Source organism: Lepidothrix coronata, unplaced genomic scaffold (assembly GCF_001604755.1).
Source record: "Lepidothrix coronata isolate B3197 unplaced genomic scaffold, Lepidothrix_coronata-1.0 Scaffold233, whole genome shotgun sequence".
In the NCBI taxonomy this organism is placed as follows: domain Eukaryota; kingdom Metazoa; phylum Chordata; class Aves; order Passeriformes; family Pipridae; genus Lepidothrix; species Lepidothrix coronata.
Genome location: NW_016690413.1, coordinates 1,193,147 through 1,198,932, shown reverse-complemented (window position 1 = coordinate 1,198,932; position 5,786 = coordinate 1,193,147). Strand labels below are relative to the sequence as shown.

The 5,786-nt window shown below is 56.2% G+C and overlaps 1 protein-coding gene across 3 annotated transcripts in view; it reads left to right on the top strand.

Moving 5' to 3' along the window:
• GATAD2A (GATA zinc finger domain containing 2A) overlaps nt 1–5,786 on the top strand; it is a 33,325-nt gene that overhangs the window by 5,036 nt on the left and 22,503 nt on the right. For all 3 annotated transcript variants that reach the window (XM_017834502.1, XM_017834503.1, XM_017834501.1), the window contains exon 2: nt 930–1,004. The gene's annotated coding sequence lies outside the window, so the exon portion shown is untranslated. The remainder of the gene's footprint in view (nt 1–929; nt 1,005–5,786) is intronic.

Sequence of the window (5,786 nt, the reverse complement as noted above, 5' to 3'; positions counted from 1 at the left end):
GAGACTCCACTCCTTGCCTGGGCAGCTGTTCCAGGCTCTGCCACCTCCGTGGACAGAAGTTCTTCCTCCTGTTGAGCTGAGACTTGGTGTGTTTTTAGTTTCTGGCCATCACTCCTTGTCCTACCCCCTGGGAAGAGTCTGGGACCATCCTCTGGACCCGTCCTTGGAGATATTTATGGATTGCTGGGATCCCCTCTCTGGACTAAACCCACCCAAAGCTCCGGCTCTGCTCGGGCAGCACATCCAGCTTGGCTTTAAACCTGCCCTGGAGTGAAAACAGCAGAGTGCTGACCGTGGGGTCACAGCCAAGGGCAGCTCCCTTCCCTCCCATCCCAACATTCCCGCCCCTCCAGTGCCATTCCCGGCACGTGGGTGACGCTGGGCCTCGTTGGCTGCGTGGTGATAATTAGTGAAATTAATGATCCAGGCTGGGCTGGGGCCTGTTGGCTCGTTGGGCGAGTTAAAGGCAACGAGGCTCTTCCTGAAATTGTGTCTCCGAGTGGTTTTCCCGCATGGATGTGTGGATGTGTGCTGCTGTTATCCCAGATGGAACGTGGGGAGGGGGCTCAGCAGCTGATTTCAGACTTAGGAGTGAGCTCCAGGTAAATTCAGGGCAAACTCAGACCTTGGGAGGTCTTTTCCTCCTCGAGGGAAGCTCAGAGATGGGAATGTTGGTTCCAGGAGGTGTTTGGCTCAAACCAGAGGGATGAGGGGGTTGATTTTCTCTGGGAATGTTGATGGAAGAAGCAAAGACTGAAGGAACACTCAGTGAGAACCCCAAGCCTGACCTGCACTTCCTTTCCTTGAATCCCGGGATGCGGTTCTTCCCTCCTTCCCGCGGGTTCCAGGGGTCGGGATGAGTGTCCCAGCGGGGTGTTTGGGGTGGGTCCTGCCCCAGAGTGTCCTGACCCTCCTCTCTCTCCCCTCAGGATCCTCAGCCACGTCCCTTTGTGCCGCTCGGCCCCGTCGGGATCCCCGCGGGAACCCATGACCTTCCCTGCCAGGTAGGAGCCGGGAATGCCGTGGGATGGGAGCGCCTGGGACGTGGCACAGGCTGGAATTCCAGTCCTGGGAACGCGGAGCTGGGCTGGGATGGGGGGGGGATTGTGTCCTGCACCCGCAGCTCCCGCCTTGAAGGATCAAACTCTGTTCTGTGCCTTCCCCAAAACTCCCTTTTCCCGGAGCATTTCACACTCCGAAGGAGGGAAATCTCCCGAGTTTCCTGAGGGACAGGGAGGTGTCACGGCAGCTGCTCCATGTTGTTGGTCTGGGGCAAGAGGAGGAGCAAAAACAAGCAGGGAAATTCCTCCCTGGCATTCCTTGTGTGTCCTGGGCGTTCGTGCAGCCCCCGGGAGAGAAATCTGGGAATGGGAGTGAAATCTGGGAATGGGAGTGAAATCTGGGAACGGGAGTGAAATCCAGGCAGGGATTTTGGAGCCCTGGCAACGCTCAGGGAGGGAACAGCTGAGCTCTGTCCTGTGCTGGGGCTCCCCTGTCCCAGGGGGTGTCAAAGGGAGCGTTTTCTAAGGAGGAATTTAGGGATTTATCCATTGTGTGGGGGGGATTTTTCCCTCCAAAAAATGGGGATGAGGGGCAGCTGAGGGCACTTGGATTGTTCAGCTGGAGCAGGGAGTGAGGGGAGACTCCTGGGGGGTGATCCCTGTGGATCCCTCCCAGCTCAGGACATTCCAGGGTCAGTGCTCAGCATTCCTGGTCCTCACTTCTCCTCCTCCAACCTCACCTCTTGTTGCTGTTTGTGACCCAAATCCTGCCAAGGGATTCCATCCTGGGGACCGAAAAACGGGGAATGGAGCCCCGGGAACACCTCTCTGGGTGACCTGAGCCAGAGGTGAAGGGGCAGGAGCAGCAGGAGGATCCAGCTTGGATCATGGGAATTCCTCCACCTGCTCTTTTTGGGTGAATTATCACCTGGAAACGCCCCCAAACCCCTCGTGCTGCTGTAGAACAGCACGTAAAATATATAAATACCATTTTTTTTTTTGGTGCATTGAGCTTGTTACCACAATCCAAATGCTTGTCCCACACTGAGGGGTCTCCACGATTTCCTTGGACAACACAAAGCCTGGGCAGTCGTTGCCAGAATTCCTGCCAGAATTCCTGCCCAGGGATTTCTGAGATCCAGTAAAACTTCAGGGAGGATTCAGGTCCCAAACCCCTCCTGGGGTGACTGTGAGCAAAGCCCTCAAAAGCACCTCTGTAACCCCAGAGCAACAAACCTTCCAGTTCATCTCAGTTTCCAAGTCCTCCTTAGGAAAAACGGGAATGTTGGTGGGGAGATAAGAAAATTCCTCAGTAACTTAAATTTCCCTTTTTGCACCCACTTACCCCGGTTCCCTCTGTGGTGGCACCCAGTGATTTTTCCGTGGGATTGAACAGGAATCTTTGTTTTGGGAGAGGGGGCTGCAGCCAGTCCAAAAAAAAAATCCAGGAATCCCAAGGAATTTTGCCCCTGTTATCCCGTGGTGCTGGGGTTGTGAGGGGCTATTTAAATATGCAAATTTGACCACATTAAAATCAATGAAGCGGCTCAGGATCCCTCCTTTAATAAACATCAGACATTAATTGGGGAGGAGGGGGGGAGAGTTTGATTGCAGCCCATTGTTTAATATTTAAATTGAATATTTAATATCAAAATCCCCCAGTAAATAAAAGTTGCAGTCAAAGCCGTGGCCCCTTTAAGCAGGAGGTTTTAATTTTGGAGAGTCCCAAATAAATAGTTTTTTAATGATTAATTAATATCAGTGCGCCTGGAGAAATCCACACCTGGCAGGAGGGGTTGGGAAATTCTGCTCCTGGCTTTGTCCTTCAACAAAACCCACTTGGATTTTAATCCTCTGCTTGGGGGGGGATTCCCAGGGGTGACAAAGAACCGGCTCCATCCCTGAATCCCGGAGTTGGAACCCCTGTGGTTGTGGCAGGGGTTGTTTCGAGGCTGGACCCTCCAAAAGTGAGGGACAGCAGCACCAGGAAAAGTATTTAAGAGGGGGGAAAAAATCATATTTTAATAGATTTTTAATTGCTTTATTAGAATTTCCCCCCCGATAGTGGAAACTCCTCTGAATTCCGACAAAATCGGCGGAATTCTTCCGTAGTTTCTGTCGCTTCCCCTCGCCTCAGTTGCCTCAAAGTTTTCCAAAAATCAGGCAAGTGATGGTTTTTCCAGGCAGCAGCTTTTCCCACTTTTCCAGCTCCGTCTCTAGTAGCACTTTGGGATGCTCCTGTCCCTGCCCAGAGCCCCGGCAGGGAGCTGGAAGGTGAGTGCACACGGATCCGTGGGATTCCCAGCTCAGTGGGATTCCAGCTCCCAGAATCCCGTTCCTGGCCCGACCCCGAGCTCTGTTTCCAACCCACAGCTCCGTGTCCAGCCCCGAGCTCCGTGTCCCTGGTGCAGGAGCTCAGCCCTGTCTCCACACATTCCCTTTGGGAAGTGTTTCCCCCGGGTCGCTTCCCGGCGCTCCGCAATTCCCGAGGGCAAGGATGGAGGGAGCAGCAGATCCCTGGGGCTGGAAGTGCTTCCCGAGCTCCCCTCGGAGTCCAGCACCACGTGGGGGCCCCGTGGCCTCTCCGGGCTCCTCCAGGCTCCGTTTTCCCACGTTTTCTCACGTTATCCCACGTTTTCCCCTCTGTTTCCTTCCTCTTTTCCCAGCGCTGCCAATCCCTGCCGGTGCATCCCTCCGGACAACGTCCCGCTCCTGGCACGGGAGGGGACTCCTGCGGGCTCTGATCCCTGGGAATGGCGAGGACTTCCCAGCCCTCAGCAGCCCCTCAGTGTTCCCCTGGAGCGGCGGGAGAAGGGGGAGACGATTCCAGCGGGGCCGGGGAGGGGCCGGGGTGGGGGATCCCGGGCCGAGGCAGATCCCGGGAAGCAGCAGCGGGAGCGCGGCCAGGGAAGGGTTAAGCGCTGCCATTTTGTTATGTAACACCCTTAATGGACACATCGGGAATGGCACCGAAATGGCAGCACTTAACCCTTGGAGGGCCGGGCCGGGCCGGCATTCCCGCCGGGAGCAGGGATGGAGCCGGGATCCCCCGCCCGGCTCAGCCCCGGCGCTCCCAGGGCTCCTCTTTTCCCGGGATCCTGAGCCCCAGGCACGGCCTGAGCCGCCCCAGGGACCCCCCAGCCCTCCCTGCCCTCCTGCCTCGTGCCCCCTTCACCTGGGAAAACCTGGATCTGTGCTTATCCAGGTGGATCCCACCTGGATCCCACCCAGTTTTCCAACCTGTGGCGTTGTCCCGCTGCCCTGGCGTCGGTTCAGCCTCTAAAATCCAAGATCAGTCCCGAATTTGGCGCCTTAAAGTTCATTTTTTTTAAATATCTGCATGGCAGGGTCATGAACTTTGTGTGCAGGTGTATCCCTGGGTCGTGTTTTCCATGGATTGTTGTTTCCCATGGGCACAGGGATGGCACTCCATGCCTTAGAGATGGATTTTATTAATTTGTGTCTCGATTTTTAAGGACTTTTCCCAGGTTATTTCCCTTCTGGCTCCATACTCCAGGAGGATTTTTAGGAGGGGGGGGAAGAAAAAAAGCCGCTTGTGGCAGAACTGGAAAACAAGCTCAGGTCAAACAGCGACTTCCCAGGGGAACATTCCATGTCCTGCTGGGAGAAAAGGATTCCCAGGCATTGTGGGGAGTGATCCAAGGGGGCTGCAAGGCTGGTGTGTCCTGAGGATTCCAGTGGATCCTCAGGAGCAGCAAAGTTGGGATCAGATCCGTGGAAAACACTCCCTGGGAGGCCTGGAATGTGTCTGACCCTCCTCTGGAACTGGGAATTTTGGGGGTTTTCCCCTTTTTTTCCCCCTCCCTTCTCTCCCTTTTCCTGTGATTTCCCAGGTCGTGCTGAGGGAGGGGGTTGTTGGTGTTTGGTTTTTGCTCCCAAAGGAATTCCAGGGCCGGGAGATGGGGTGTCCTTGGGAATTCCTGCTGGGACGGGGGGTTGGAAAGGCTCATCCTGCCTTTCCATCCGGGCTGTTGGTCTGTTCAGTGTGACCTTTGGGAGGACTTTGTGTCCCAGGGGTTTGTCCCTGGAGATGCTCCAGAGGGATGTTCCTGCCCCCTTCCCTGTCTCCCCTGGAAAGCAGGTGCTCCAGGGGGGATCCAGGATCCAGCACCTGCTTCCCTTCGGGATTTGGGGCTGCATTAACTGTTTCAATCACTCAGTGCCAGTCCAGGGCTCAGACCATTCCCGTTATTCCATGATGACTGAGCCAGGCTCGGCTCCCTGTGGGATGTGTGGAATGTCCCGGGGCAGCTCCGGGAACTGCCTTCCCCCATCCCCAAAAAAACCCCCGGGGCACAATCACAGCCCCCCAAAACTTTGGGAAGTCCCCGAAGCGCCGCCGTCGCTCCGGGATCGGGATCTGGAGCTGCTCATCCCAGAGAATCCCAGAGGAGAATCCCAAAGGAGAATCCCAAAGGAAACCCGGCTCGGGGTTCAGGGAGGGCTGGAAGGAGCCGCTCCCAGGGATTGACGGCCCTTCCTGGCAGGATCTGCCCCGCCCCCGGCTCCAGATGTGTCTGCAGTGGGATAATGGGAATGAGAGCCCTGGGATAATGGGAATGAGAGCCCTGGGATAATGGGAATGAGAGCCGGGATTCCCGGCTGGACGCACTCCCGGGGGGGAGATGCAGTTGTCAGGCTGCTGTGCCGGCAGCAGGGACGCCTGAATTCCAGGGAAAAGCTGCTCCCTGAGGGCTGCCAGGCCGAGGGGGGGTGGAAAAGGTGGGAGAGGGGGTTGGAAGAGGTGGATGGGAAGGTTGGAAC